Genomic DNA, 16,721 nt, shown 5'->3' on the forward strand with positions numbered 1-16,721 from the left:
ATTCATTGGAAAGTAATGATCCTTAATTTTAATGAGTGGCTTTTTACTTTTCATGGATCACCCATAAATCATAAATTAAAAGCTACAAGGTAACATAAGAAAGAAGCACTCGATTTAACTTGTGAAACCTGAATTGAATAAAAAATATCTCCTTGGAAAAAACATGCTGCAACTACACTATAAAACTGCATTTTTGAGTAGAAATATTCGCTTAAATGTACCATGAATCAAATTTTCTAATTCAACCAAAAATGAACGGAAATTTGACTGATTGATGGGTGAAAGGGGGGGAGAGTTAATGTAACTAAATGATGATTTTAATTGATCTGTTTAGCAAGTTCATTCAAGCTAAAACCTCACATCTGTGGAGAGACACAACAGATTATTTAATGGCTATTGCTTAAAACAATTATGTATGAAATATTACTCAATAGTATGTTTTTATTAAAGTTTTTTTCAGAGTGAGCTGTGCATATCTGCCTTGTGTGTGTGTGTGCTCAGACACTCAGTCCTGTCTCTCTGTGACCCCATGGAGCCTACCAGTCTCTTCTGTCCATGAAATTGGCAGGTGGATTTTTTACCACTGCACCATCTGGGAAGTCCTACATATCTGCCTAGATATGACATAATTATTTACCCTTTTGATAAAAATATTTTATGTTCATTTTATATCACCCAACTACCTACTACAAAAGAATGGCATATGTCTCTACTTTGACTAAAAGCATGATTAGCCTTTCAACATTGTCTGTCTAGTATTAAAATTTTAGAGGAATATATATACATGGCTTATTAATTGATTATTTCATAAAAGGGATTTTCAAGTTTACTTAATTCAAAACCACTCTCCGTCTGAAATGAGTGAACAGAACTCAAGCAAACTAAATTATTTTCCTAGGCTTCTTATTCACAGAGCTAACATGTACATAGAATGAATTCCAAGTCTAATCTTTTGCACATCCATTTTTCTTCATTGGGTCAAAAATATTTACTGAGTGGATTCTATATGCCAGGGACAGTCACTGTTGTTGGGGACACACAGAGAACAAGTCACTTGTTCATTATTATTATATTCTGTGGGAGGTAAAGAAATAATCAATAAGTCAGTTATTTCACAAAGTGTCAAAATTTGAGGAAAAGTTAGTTACACTAATGTGAATGAAGATAATGGGGAGCCTGAGTGGAGGTACCTTCTTTACAATGGGCATCAGGAGAAGGCTCTCTTATGAACATATGAGTTGAGATCAAGTGCAGAAAAAGAGCCACGCTTGTGAAGATTCTGGAATGTTTCATGCAGATACAGGTTAATACAAACAAACCCTGATCCAGGAACACAAGTTGAGTGACTGTAACTAGAGTATAGTGAGCAGGTGTGTGCAGGAAAAAGAAGAATCTGATCATCAAACCTCTGTATACCTCCCCAGGGAGTGTGGACCTCATTGAAGTCGTCACATTTCAGAAATGACTATAGGATGATAAAAGTGAAAAACAGGAGGAACAATTAGATAGCTATTATTTTTACACTAATGAGACAATAAACTGCTCTTTTAGAAATGGAAACTACTGTAAACTATAAAGACTAAAGAATAGATAAAAATATGGCTATTGTATCAAAAAAAGATTGTTTCCAAGTACCTTAAGCTGAATGTTGAAAGTGAAAGTCACTCAGTTATGTCTGACTCTTTGTGACCCCATGGACTATATAGTCCATGAATTTCTCCAGCCAGAATATTGGAGTGGGTAGACTTTCCCTTCTCCAGGGGAATCTTCCCAACCCAGGGGATTGAACCTAAATCTCCCATATTGCAGGCAGATTCTTTACCAGCTGAGCCATGAGGGAAGCTGAATGTTGCTAAGATTAAATGCTATGTTTTGGGTATCTCTGAACAAGATGTGGCAAGTAAATAAAGGAAAGCATTTATTATAGTTTATAAAACAGAAAAATACTCCATACTGATATTTAATTAATGAAGGGGATATGTACGCTCAGAACATGTTTCTATTTTTATCATAATTCATTTTTAAAATTCAAGCTATATTTCAGGTATCATAAATATAGGTTTGTATTATTATTACTTATTTTGCAAACATAACTTTCACCTTTAGAATACTAAACAGGTAACATTGTGTTGGGCTTCCCGAGTATGCCCCCTGCAATGCAGGAGACACTGGTTTGATTCCTTAGACGGGAAGTTCCCCTGGGGAAGGGATAGGCTACCCACCTCAGTATTCTTGGGCTTCCTTGGTGGCTCAGATGGTAAAGAATCTGCCTGCAATGTTGGAGACCTGGGTACTGTCCCTGGGTTGGGAAAATCCCATGGAGGAGGGCATGGCAACCCACTCCAGGACTCTTGCCTGGAGAATCCCCACGGACAGAGGAGCCTGGTGGGGCTCTTGGTCTGTGGGGTTGCAAAAAGTCAGACACTACTGAATGCCCAAGCACAGGACAGCACTGTGATACATTGCAGAGATGTTGTTACATAGTCTTTACAAAATGCAACTTTACAAAATGCAGGTTATTAGAGTGGCTAACTTTGATATATATATAAAATTTACTTCTAGCATCATGGACAATTATAAGTTATGTATTTATGTATCACGGTTACTGTGCCCTTCATTAATGTAATGATTACAACACTTTAGGAATTACTCACAGTTTATAGGTACACATATGAAAATTATTTAGATACTTGGTCTCTTTGTATGTGTTTTAAATAATTAAAGTCTGAGCATAAGCATCCTATGGGTCATAACTTTGCCACATAATATAGTTTAGTACACTTTTAAAGGATGCTTGGGGCTAGTGCACTGGGACGACCCAGAGGGATGGTATGGGGAGGGAGGAGGGAGGAGGGTTCAGGATGGGGAGCACATATATACCTGTGATGGATTCAATTTGATATTTGGCAAAACTAATACAATTATGTAAAGTTTAAAAATAAAATAAACTTTAAAAAAATAATAAAAAAAAGAAAATTACCAATGTAAAAAAAAAAATAGAAAATGCTGAAACACAATTCATGAAAAATAGAGAATTTATTGGCTCACATGAATTACTTTTAAACCCATCTCATTTTTAAACATGTTGTTTGCCCTCTTTGAGTAACCCTTCTCTTAATTTAAAATTTTACAGGTTATGGTGTACATTATGTTGTAAAATTTCAAAGTTTCAAATAATAACCAAAGCAGAAATTAGTTTTTAATTTTGGAAAATAAATCCAGTTATAAACACTTACTACTTATGAATAAGTTTAAATTAATGTTTAATTCTAATAAATATATATTATATTGAAAGCAACTGGTTAAATCTGTGTTCATTTTTCTTAACTAATAATATTGGCTACACAGATTTTTCAGCTACTCTAAAAGCTTTCATCCATTATAGGTGCAGAAGCCCAGAGTTCTAAATTTCATGTATTTCATCTATTTAAAGGTCAAAAGAAAATCTAATTAATAGTCTCTCAAATTCTTCCAAGGGTCACCAAAAATTTAACCCATAATTTTCCTCTGTTCAGCTACATTTAGAAAAGTGGTTCCAAAGTGGAGGTTGCTGATTTCTTCTAATATGGCCTCAACTAAATTATTATATAATATATATCACAAACTAATATATTTAATATAAAATATCACTTTACATTCTTAAAACTCATTCAAAATTTAATCTTTTAAAAACCATATCAGAGGGTGTGGAGGAGAGAACTAATTAGATAATCATGTCACCAAGTCAAGATTTCTGAATATATTAGTTCTACCATATGTAGACATACTCTGATTATCACAATCAAATTGAAAGAGTAACTTTTCACAACAATAAATGCAACACAAAAAATGTTGCATTTCATTTCCTGTATTGTAAGTAAGAATTATAGTACTTTTTCCTTTTGTTTCTATATCTGCTGCTAAGTACTCTTCTACAACAAGGGAATTTTGAATTGATTAGGGACTTTCTCTGCAGTGAATAAGTTAGGTCAGTTTTAGAAAAATAACAATAATAAACAGAATGCCTCTCCTTGGTGAATCATCTAAGTGGTGTGCTGCTGTGCTTCTGCTTTATTCAATGTGAAGGTTATAAGGGACTTGTCAGCTTATACCTAGACATGAAAATTTATTTTCTTCCTTTTCTTAAGTAGCAGTCTGTGACAAATAAACAAAGCAAATCATTTTCCATTGAAATGTGTTTGAGAATGATCCTATAGTTATTCAGAGAATGACATGGCAACCCATTCCAGTATTCTTGCCTGGAAAATCCAATGGACAGAGGAGCCTGGTGGGCTACCATTTATAGGGTCACAGAGTCAGACACAACTGAAGACTTACCGTGCACGCACACATAGTTACTCTCACTGCACATAAATAGACTTGCAATTTTTATTCTTTTAAATCCTAGAGTACCTCCATATTATCAGTGATCTCCAGTAGCAAAGTCTTTCATGATTATCTAATCTTCGTGTTAACTCAGCCTATCTCACAGTGTATCACTTTCTCTTAAAGTGGTAGAATATACACCTCCAAAATTGCATTTTTATATTTATAGTAATAACAACCATCTATGAAATCTCTTCATCTATCCACATGGTAATGTGGAGGATCCTCATTAATCATTTATATTTTCCCTCTCTTCTTGTTTCAAATTGATTTTTAAAAGCTCGCATGTAATGGAGAATGCTGTTCAGTCATTTTATTTCAGGGTGACTGTGATTAGGCATACTATTTTCAAATTTATACTGAACAGTAGTTCATTATAATATGGAAATTCATTAAACTTGCATCAGTTCAAATCACAGATGCAATTTAAAAGAACAAATATTTTCTCCTGAAATTTAGAAGAGGTTTTATATTGTTGTGAGGTGAGAAAAACAATGGGATGGGATTGATATTTTGCATCTGAAGCTCTAATTCTATAATGGATATACTCTCAAAGTAATTATCACTACTAATGCCTGCAATAAGTGTAAGGTTGTACTGAAATAAAATGTGTCCTTTAACAGAGACAGCAAGAGAATAACTAGTCATTGACAATAGAAGAGAGGTTCTGTGAAAGGGCAAAAACCTTTGAGAAAGATAAAATAGGTTACAGGTGCTGAGCAAAGAACAACCAAAAAGGCAAACTCTAATATATGGAAAAAGTGACTGAAACATGGAAATCAAGATAGATAACATAAATTACTTCATGAACAAAAAAAAAGTTATTCAGGATGTGGCTTGTATCTAATAAAAATGGTGTCATGTTGAAGGATATGGTATCCCAATGGCCTAAAAAAAACCTTTTATGATTACATTTATAATATCAATAAAAGAACATTTAATGTGAATTCTTCTGTGTACTTTACTCATATTATTAAACAAAAATAAAACTACAGAAGGAAAGATAAATCTGTAAATTAGACACAATAGACATAAAGTATTAGCCAACAGGGTGCTAACGAAAGTAGTTTTAGCATTATTTTTTAATGTATGTATCTAACATTGTCATTCTTTTCCACTAGTGTAAGGTTATCATACTGGAACAGTCTTTTGGACTCTGTGGGAGAGGGAGAGGGTGGGATGATTTGGGAGAATGGCATTGAAATATGTATAATATCATATATGAAACGAGTCGCCAGTTCAGGTCTGATGCACGATACTGGATGCTTGGGGCTGGTGCACTGGAACGACCCAGAGGGATGGTATGCGGAGGGAGGAGGGAGGAGGGTTCAGGATGGGGAACACATGTATACCTGTGGCGGATTCATTTCGATATATGGCAAAACCAATACAATATTGTAAAGTTAAAAAATAAAATAAAAAAAAAGAATGGAAAGTCATTCTTGTTTACTGATAAGGAAGATTATTTTTTCTCAGTTAAGTTCATAAGTAATATTTTTTCAGTAATATTTTTTCAGTAATATAGTAGCATTTAATAACTTTCAAATATATAGTTAATGATATAAATATATAAGATATATAACTGGGATTCATGTCATTTATATTTCCTCTGAAGGGTCTTAATATGTCTTTATTTAGAAAGCTAAAGCAGTTATTTTAATAGGCTTCATATTTATTTTTTACCATTATTTTCCATTTACCATTACATTTTACCACTATTTTACCATGTAAACTACTGTTTCCATGTCATGTTTATTGCAACCAGACTTTCAAAAGAGATGTCATAAAAAAATCTCATTGGAATTACAATGATATTGAAAAATATATTTATATTTGATTATAATAGCAAAGAATTGCATTTTTAAGTAATTTGTATTATTCAGATAATTAGCTTAATTTTAGGGAAAAATAAAAATATCTCAGTGAAGAAAATATCACCCATAAACCTATTAACCTCATAATTTTAAACTTCTTTGTATAATCCCATGGACAGAGGAGCCTGGCATGCTACAGTCCACGGGGTTATGAAGAGCTGGACATGACTTAGCAACTGAACAACAACAAATATAATTATTGTATTGGTTATCTATTGAAATATAACAAATCATTCAAACTTAAAATCACCAAACTTAGAAGTTGTGGCTTAAAACAACTGTATATTATCTCACAGTAGCTGTGGGTCAGGAATCCAGGAACAGCTACCCTGGGTGTTTGAGGTTCAGAATCTCCAAGGTAAGATACTACCTAGGTATCAAGTGGTACTATAAGTTGTACCAAAGCTCAGTTGGGGGAGGAAGGTTACATTAAACATTGCTGACTTTTCTTTGTTTCAGCTTTGATTTCACTTGGAATTATTTCTATGAAACTTGACATTCTGACATATTATTATTATATACATGTTGTTCACTCTTGTTTAGTCACTTAGTTGTGTCTGACTCTTTTACACCACCATGGACTATAGCCTGCCAGGCTCCTCTGTCCATGGGATTTCTCAGGCAAGAATATTTGAGCGGGTTGACATTTCCTTCTCCAGGGAATCTTCCCATCTCAGGGATCGAACTTGCATATCCTGCATTTGTGGGTGGATTCTTTACCACTGAGCCACCATGAAATCCCTAATATATATATATATATATATATATATATATATATATATATGTGCGTGTGTGTGTGTGTGTGACTCATTTCTTTAGTAAGCAAATTTACTGGGCATGCAGTCAGTTCTATCTTTTTATTTAATAACTTGTGTATGTCAGTAATGAAATATTTGATGAATGAATGCTCAGCTGGTATAAAACTCTCTCATTTAAATGATTACATGCAGGTACAGATAAATAGATAACAAACAAGAGCCTACTGTATAGCTCAGAGAACTATATTCAATAAAATCTTTAAAGGAAAACCTTTAAGGGAAAAGACTGAAAATGCAGATATGTATGTATGTATAACTGAGTCACTTTGCTGTACATATGAAACTAATACAACATTGTAACTAAAGTATACTTCAATAAAATAAATAATTTAAAAATGATAACTCTCTTTCTCTCTCTCTCTATATATATATAATGAAAGTGAAAGTCACTCATTTGTGACTCCATGGACTGTATAGTCCTTGGAATTCTCCAGGCCAGAATACTGAAGTGGGTAGCCTTTCCCTTCTCCAGGGGATCCTCCCAACCCAGGGATTAAATCCAGGTCTCCCGCATTGCAGGCAGATTCTTTACCAACTGAGCTATGAGGGAAACACACACAGACACACACACACACACACACACACACACACACCATTGATTTCCAGGTAAAGAGAGAGTTTTATTTCCTGTTATTCATTCCTCAGAGGCTTTAGTATAATCAATATGCAATGCAGGAGACCTGGGTTCAATCCCTGAGTCAGCCTACCTACTCTAGTATTCTTGCCTGGAGAACACATAGGAGCCTGGCAAGCTACAGTCCATCGGGTCACAGAGTCGGACATGACTTACTAATTCAACAACAACAACAGTTAACTGTTGAATTAAAGGAAAATGAGGCCTGGACTTTTGAAGGATGGATAAAGGAAAATGAATGTTTCATAGCATAAATGTTCCTCAAGCCTCCAAAATATTTTATACTTAATAGCGTGTTTGATTCACCTTTTAAAATGTTTTTATCATTTAGAAAGTTATTTATCTGATATAAAAAATACAAAAATTTGATTCAGTTTGTCTTGTTTCTCTTCATAAAAATCAACACTTAAAACAGAAACTTTTGAATTCAAATATATTGCAAACTCATAATGTCATTTCAACACATATTACTACACTGTGAATCCATTTATGGCTGAATTTGAAGTATATATTTGACAGCTGCTAGTCGAAATAAAAGCACTATTTTTTTTTTTAAAACAGATGTCAATTTTATGTAATGTCTAAAATGCTTTTGGTATCTCTGTTTAAGAAAAAGGAAAATTGCTTAAAACCATTTAAGCAGTGGGGGGGTAACTTGTATATATTTTTTTCTTCAAGTTCAACAACTGTAGTAAAATAGCTTTAATATTAATTTAAAGTAAAAATAAGAAGAATATTTAAGAAAAATGCAAAAGGTAACAGAAAAGACTGTGCTAAATGATCATTACTCCCTCATTTGAGCCTCACAGCACACATAGAGCCACTCACATAATTCACTTAACTTTTTGCTTTTCATAATTGTTAATTATTTACGTACAATATTTTCCCCTTACTCACAGGAAATATGTTCCAGTTGCATGCCTAAAACCAGGGATAGTACTGAACCCTACTTACACTATGCTTTTTCCTTGCATACACATTATGGTAAAGTTTAACTTATAAATTAGACCTAGTGAGAGATTAGCCATAATATAATAACTAATAATAATATACAACAATGATAGCAATATAATGTAATATTCACGTGAATGTAGCCTCTCTCTTTCAAATGATCTTACTGTACACATTTAATAGTTTTAGTGCTTAACTAAGCACTAGCCAGCATCATTACTCCGGTCAGTCGTCATTCCAATTTCAAAGGAAGGCATTGCCAAAGAAATGTGCAAACTACTGCACAACTGTGCTCATTTCACATGCTAGCAAGGTAACTGTGCTCATTTCACATGCTAGCAAGGTAAGGCTCAAAATCCTTCAATCTAGGTTTCAACAGTACATGAACTGAGAACTTCCAGGTGTACAAGCTGGATTCAGAAAAGGCAGAGGAACCAGAGATCAAACTCCAACATCTGTTGGATCATAGAAAAAGCAAGGGAATTCCAGAAAAACATCTACTTCTGCTTCATTGACTATGCTAAAGTTTTGACTGTATGGATCACAACAAACCATGGAAAATTCTTGAAGAGATGGGAATACCAGAACACCTTACCTGCCTCCAGAGAAACCTGTAAACGTTAAGAAAAATTTAGACTGTTTAGACAATTTAGATAATTTACACTGTTTAAACAATTTAGACTGTTGTAATGATGGACTGGTTCAAAACTGGGAAAGGAGTACATCAAGGTTATATATTGTCACCCTGATTTTTTAACTTATATGCAGAATATATCGTGTGATGTACAGCCAGGCTGGATGAAACTCAAGCTGGAATCAAGTTGCTGGGAGAAATATCAGTAAGCTCAGATATGCAGACAACCACACCTAAATGGCAGAAAGCAAAGAGGAACTGAACAGCCCCATGATGAAGGTGAAAGAGGAGAGTGGAAAAGCTGGCTTAGAACTCAACAATAAAAAAATGAAGATCATCACATCTGGTCCCATCACTTCATGGCAAATAGACGGGGAAACAATAGAAACAGTGACAGAGTATTTTCTTTAGCTCCAAAATCACTGTGAACAGTGACTTCAGGCATAAAATTAAAGGACACTTGCTGCTTTAGAAGAAAGGCTATGACAAATCTATACGGTGTATTAAAAAGCAGAGATATCACTTTGCCAACAAAGGTCCCCATAGTCAAAGCTGTGGTTTTTCTAGTAGTCGTATATGGATGTGAGAGTTGGATCATAAAGAAGGCTGAGTGCTAAAGAACTGATGTTTTTTAACTGTTGATGTTGGAAAAGACTGTTGAGAGTCCCTTGGACAGCAAGATCTAACCAGTCAATCCTAAAGGAAATCAGTCCTGAATATTATTTGGCAGGACTGATTCTGAAGTTGAAACTCCAATATTTGACCACCTGATGCAAAGAGACAACTAATTGGAAAAGACCCTGATGCTGGGAAAGATTGAGGGCAGGAAGAGAAGAGGGTGACAGAGGATGAGAAGGTTTGATGAGATCACTGACTCAATGGACATGAGTTTGTGCAAATTCCAGGAGATAGTGAAGGAGAGGGGAGCCTGGTGTGTTGCAATCCATGTGGTTGCAAAGAGTTGGACATGACTGAACATCTGAAAACAAGTAAAATAAAGGTTATGTGAACACAGTGCTGCAGTACCAAGACAGCTGATCTTATAGCCCATAAAGTTGGCTACTAAGTGACTAATAGCAGGATACACTAGACAAGGGGATGAATCGTGTTCTGGTCAGAACAGAGTGGGACCATGCAAGATTTCATCATGTTTCTTAAAAAGGTGAGAACAGTTTCTTTATATCTCTTGTGCTTGAAATTCAATGAGATCCTTGAAGTAATGAATTTATAGTGTTTATTATATGTGGACAATATTCAGCCATGTTTTTCCTTCAAATCTATTTTTTCTGTTCTTTTATTTCTCTCTTCTCCTTCATTATCTCAAATAACACACATCAATTCACTTGAATCTGTCTCATAGCTCAATTATGACTCTGTCTCCTCCTGCTTTCTTTAGATTCTTCTTTTTTTGTATTTAACTTTTGGCAGTTTCTAACATTGAGTCTTTGAGTTAACTATGCTTTTTTTATGCAGAGTCCATTCTGTCATATTTGCTATTATGCCCATCATGAGCAGCTTTCCTTTAAACAAATTTAAACATCTCAATCATTGAAGTTTACATTGGCTGTAGAGGTTTGACAAAGAATTCATTTTCCCTTATAGTTATATGGATGTATGCTGAAACCTCTTAACCTCCTCTAAGCTTCTTAGATGTGCAACCATTTAGTACTCCACTCAATTTATCTATTTTTTCTTTTTTTTATTCAAGTATAGCTGATTTACCATGTTAGTTTTAGATGTTCAGCAAAGTGATTCAGTTATAAATACACATTTATTTTTTCAGACTATTTTCCATTATAATTTATTACACAATATTGAGTATAGTTTCTGTGCTATTAAATAAGTCCTTGTTGGTTATCTATTTTATGTATAGTAGAGTGTTTCTGTTAATATCAAACTTCAGATTTATCTTCCCCCTTCCCCTTTGAGAACCATATGCTTGTTTTCTATATCTGTGGATCTATTTCTTTTTATATCTAAGCTCATTTGCATAACCTTTTATATTTTACATAGAAGCAGCATCATACGATATTTGCCTTTCTTTGTCTGTCTTATTTCACCCAGCATGAAAATCCCTAGGTTCATCCATCATGCTGCAAATGACATTATTTCATCATTTTTTATGGCTGAGCAATATTGCATTGTATATACTACAACATTTTTAACCATTTTTCTGTCTATGGATATTTAGGTTGCTTCCATTTCTTGGCTATTATAAATAGTGCTGCATTGAACATTCAGATCAGATCAGATCAGATCAGTCGCTCAGTCATGTCCGACTCTTTGTGACCCCATGAATCAGAGCACGCCAGGCCTCCCTGTCCATCATTGACTCCCGGAGTTCACTGAGACTCACATCCATTGAGTCAGTGATGCAATCCAGCCATCTCATCCTCTGTCGTCCCCTTCTCCTCTTGCCCCCAATCCCTCCCAGCATCAGGGTCTTTTGCAATGAATCCACTCTTCGCATGAGGTGGCCAAAGTACTGGAGTTTCAGCTTTGGCATCATTCCTTCCAAAGAAATCTCGGGGCTGATCTCCTTCAGAATGGACTGGTTGGATCTCCTTGCAGTCCAAGGGACTCTCAAGAGTCTTCTCCAACACCACAGTTCAAAAACATCAATTCTTTGGCGCTCAGCCTTCTTCACAGTCCAACTCTCACATCCATACATGACCACAGGAAAAACCATAGCCTTGACTAGACAAACCTTTGTTGGCAAAGTAATGTCTCTGCTTTTGAATATGCTAGCTAGGTTGGTCATAACTTTCCTTCCAAGGAGTAAGCGTCTTTTAATTTCATGGCTGCAGTCACCATCTGCAGTGATTTGGAGCCCAGAAAAATAAAGTCTGACACTGTTTCCACTGTTTCCCCATCTATTTCCCATGAAGTGGTGGGACCGGATGCCATGATCTTTGTTTTCTGAATGTTGAGCTTTAAGCCAACTTTTTCACTCTCCACTTTCACTTTCATCAAGAGGCTTTATAGTTCCTCTTCACTTTCTGCCATAAGGGTGGTGTCATCTGCATATCTGAGGTGATTGATATTTCTCCCGGCAATCTTGATTCCAGCTTGTGTTTCTTCCAGTCCAGCATTTCTCATGATGTACTCTGCATATAAGTTAAATAAATAAACAGGGTGACAATATACAGCCTTGACGAACTCCTTTTCCTATTTGGAACCAGTCTGTTGTTCCATGTCCAGTTCTAACTGTTGCTTCCTGACCTGCATACAAATTTCTCAAGAGGCAGATCAGGTGGTCTGGTAGTCCCATCTCTTGAAGAATTTTCCACAGTTTATTGTGATCCATACAGTCAAAGGCTTTGGCATAGTCAATAAAGCAGAAGTAGATGTTTTTCTGGAACTCTCTTGCTTTTTCGATGATCAAGCGCATGATGGCAATTTGATCTCTGGTTCCTCTGCCTTTTCTAAAACCAGCTTGAACATCAGGAATTTCACGATTCACATATTGCTGAAGCCTGGCTTGGAGAATTTTGAGCATTACTTTACTAGCGTGTGAGATGAGTGCAGTTGTGCGGTAGTTTGAGCATTCTTTGGCATTGCCTTTCTTTGGGATTGGAATGAAAACTGACCTTTTTCAGTCCTGTGGCCATGCTGACTTTTCCAAATGTGTTGGCATATTTAGTGCAGCACTTTCACAGCATCATCTTTCAGGATTTGGAATAGCTCAACTGGAATTCCATCACCTCCACTAGCTTTGTTCGTAGTGATGCTTTCTAAGCCCCACTTAACTTCACATTCCAGGATGTCTGGCTCTAGTTCAGTGATCACAGCATCGTGGTTATCTGGGTCATGAAGATCTTTTTTGTACAGTTCTTCTGTGTATTCTTGCCATCTCTTCTCACTATCTTCTGCTTCTGTTAGGTCCATACCATTTCTGTTCTTTATCGAGCTCATCTTTGCATGAAATGTTCCTTTGTTATCTCTGAATTTCTTGAAGAGATCCGTAGTCTTTCCCATTCTGTTGTTTTCCTCTATTTTTTTGTATTGATCACTGAAGAAGTCTTTCTTATCTCTTCTTGCTATTCTTTGGAACTCTGCATTCAGATGTTTATATCTTTCCTTTTCTCCTTTGCTTTGGCTTCTCTTCTTTTCACAGCTATTTGAAAGGCCTCCCCAGAGGGCCATTTTGCTTTTTTGCATTTCTTTTCAATGGGAATGGTCTTGATCCCTGTCTCCTGTACAATATCATGAACTTCATTCCATAGTTCATCAGGCACTCTATGTATCAGATCTAGGCCTTAAATCTATTGCTCACTTCCACTGTATAATCATAAGGGATTTGATTTAGGTCATACCTGAATGGTCTAGTGGTTTTCCCTACTTTCTTCAATTTAAGTCTGAATTTGGCAATAAGGAATTCATGGTCTGAGCCACAGTCAGCTCCTGGTCTTGTTTTTGCTGACTGTATAGAGCTTCTCTGGTGCATGTATCTTTTCAAGTTGTGTTTTTCGTGATATATGCCCAGAAGTGGGATTGCAGGACCATTCAGTATTTTTAGTTTTTTTTAAGGAAGTTCCATTCTATTCTCCAAAGTGATTGTACAAGTTTAAATTCCCAACTACAGTGTAGGAGGTTTCCTTTCTCTTTATACCCTCTCCAGCATTTAGACTTTTTTGACAATTACCATTCTGAGTGGTGTGAGGTGGTATCTCATTGTAGTTTGATTTGCATATCTCTAATAATTAGCAAAGTTGAGCTCCATTTCATGTGTCTTTTGGCCATCTGTATGTCTCTTTGGGAGCAATATTTAAGTTAGATCTTCTGCCTTTTTGTTTTGCTATTGAACTGTATGGCCTGTTTTTATATTTTGGAAATTGATCCTTTGTCGGGTGCAGCACTTGCAAATGGTTTCTCCTGTAGGTTGTTTTTTTTTTTTTTTTTTTTTTCATTTTGTTTATGGTTTCTTTTAATGTGCAAAATATTTTGTTTAATTAGGTCCCTTTTGTTTATGTTTGTTTTTATTTCCATTTCACTAGAAGATGGAACTTTAAAGATATTGTCGGATTTTATGTCAAAGAATGTTCTGCCTATGTTTTTGCAAACAATAAAAGATCAGAAAAAGAAATTAAGAAAACACTCTCAATTTCCAAAGCATCAAAAATAATACAATACCTAGGAGTAAACCTACCTAAAGAGGCAAAAGACTTGTACTCAGAAAACTATAAGATACTGATGAAAGAAATCAAAGTGGACACAAAGGAGAGAGAAACAATTTTCCTGGATTGGAGGAATTTGTATTGTCAAAATAACTATACTACTCTAGCAAAGCTACAGATTCAGTGCAGTCCTTATCAAATTACCATTGGCATTTTCCACAGAATTCGAACAACAAAAAAATTCTAATTCATATGGAAATACTGAAGACCCCATACTGCCAAAGTGATCTCGAGAAAGAAGAACAGACCTGGAGGAATCAGGCTTCCTACTTCAGACTACACTACAAAGCTACAGTAATCAAAAATGAATTGTACTGGCACAAAAACAGAAATGTAGATAAATAAATAGAGATAAACCCACAGACTTATGGTTATCTAATCTATGACAAAAGAGGCAAGAATATCCAGTGGAGAAAAGACAGTCTATTCAATAAGTGGTGCTGGGAAACTAGATAATTACATGTAAAAGAAAGAAATTAGAACATTTTCTAACAACATATGCAAAAATAAACTCAAAATGGGTTAAATATAAGACTGGATATCATGTAGTTTTATTAAGAGAAGTATCATTAAATCAAACCAGGCAAATGCACCATGGCTCACATTTCTAAAATTCCACATCATCATCTCAATATAACTACTTTTTATTGCCAGATATTTTCCATATTTTAATCTCTTTTTTTATGTGCTTTATTTTACCATGAAATTTTTCCTTCATATCATCATTCATTCTTTTTATGTTTTGTGCTATAGATGCTAGAGGTAATTTCAGCACCTTAATTGAATGGTATATTTTCCTGATCTAAAATTATACATGAGGTTTCTGTTGCCCTGTTAGAGGAAGCATACTAATTTTACAATAACTAACACATCTCTGAAGCAGAAACAGAATAAAGTTAATTGACCTGTTTCCATGGACTGAAGACTATTATATCTCCACATGTACATAACATACTTGCTTCTCAGAGTTGTCGTATGTAATATAACATCCTGTTTTCCAGTAGTTTATAACCTCAGCATTACATCTCTATTATTTGAACACTCTACCACATGATTTACCTTTGTATTCTACTTTACATCTTGTGTTTACCATATGCGGGCCCTAAGTTTATAAAAATAGCTTTATGATACTGATAACCACTCGAATATCCTTAACAAGGTCATTTTCAATACGTTTACTTTATATCTCAGTACTCTGCTCATACTTCATTTAAAAAAAAAAGACTCAAATTTATTATCATTACTTAGAACCATAGTACTTCATCTATTTTTAATATTTTCTCACAGTCTTAAAAATTCTCTTCCCTCATATTTCTTTTCCCTGCTTTATCTCTTAATTGTATCAAAATGCTATATACCTTGGATGGCATGATTTACACAATTGACATGAGTTTGAACAAACTACAAGAGACAGTGAAGGACAGAGAAGCCTGGCATGCTTCAGCCCAGAGTCACAAAGAGTTGAACACAACTGAGCAACTGAACAACAAAATACCTTGATTACAGTATCTTTGCCTTTCTTTGGGATTGGAATGAAAAATGATCATTTCTAGTCCTGTAGCTACTGCTGAGTTTTCAAATTTTGCTGGCATATTGAGTGCAGCAATTTAACAGCATCATCTTTTAGGATTTGAAATAGATCAGCTGGAATTTCATCATGTTCAAGCTGGATTTAGAAAAGGCAGAGGAACAGGAGAACAAATTGCCAACATCCATTGGATCATGGAAAAGGCAAGAGAATACAGAAGAACATCTACTTCTGCTTCATTGACTATGCTAAAGCCTTTACTGTGTGGATCACAACAAACTGCAGAAAATTCTTCAAGAGATGGGAATACCAGACCACCTTACCTGCCTCCGGAGAAATCTGTATGCAGGTCAAGAAGCAACAGTTAGAACTGGATATTGAACAATGAACTGGTTCCAAATTGGGAAAGGAGTACAACGAGGTTGTAATTGTCACCCTGCTTATTTAACTTTTATGCAGAGTATATCATGTGAAATGCTAGGCTGGATGAAGCACAAGCTGGAATCAAGATTGCTGGGAGAAATATCAATAACCTCAGATATGCAGATGACACCTTATGGCAGAAAGTGAAAAGGAACTAAAGAACCTCTTGATGAACATGACAGAGGTTAGTGAAAAAGCTGGCTTAAGACTTAACATTCAAAAACTAAGATCATGTCATCTGGTGCCATCACTTCATGGCAAATAGATGGGAAAACAATTGAAACAATGAGAGACTTTATTTTCTTGGGCTCCAAAGT

The sequence above is a fragment of the Bos grunniens genome, chromosome 20 (genome assembly GCF_055505025.1).
Source record: "Bos grunniens cultivar Pamir isolate PY7600 chromosome 20, Bosgru_T2T1.0, whole genome shotgun sequence".
Lineage (NCBI taxonomy): Eukaryota > Metazoa > Chordata > Mammalia > Artiodactyla > Bovidae > Bos > Bos grunniens.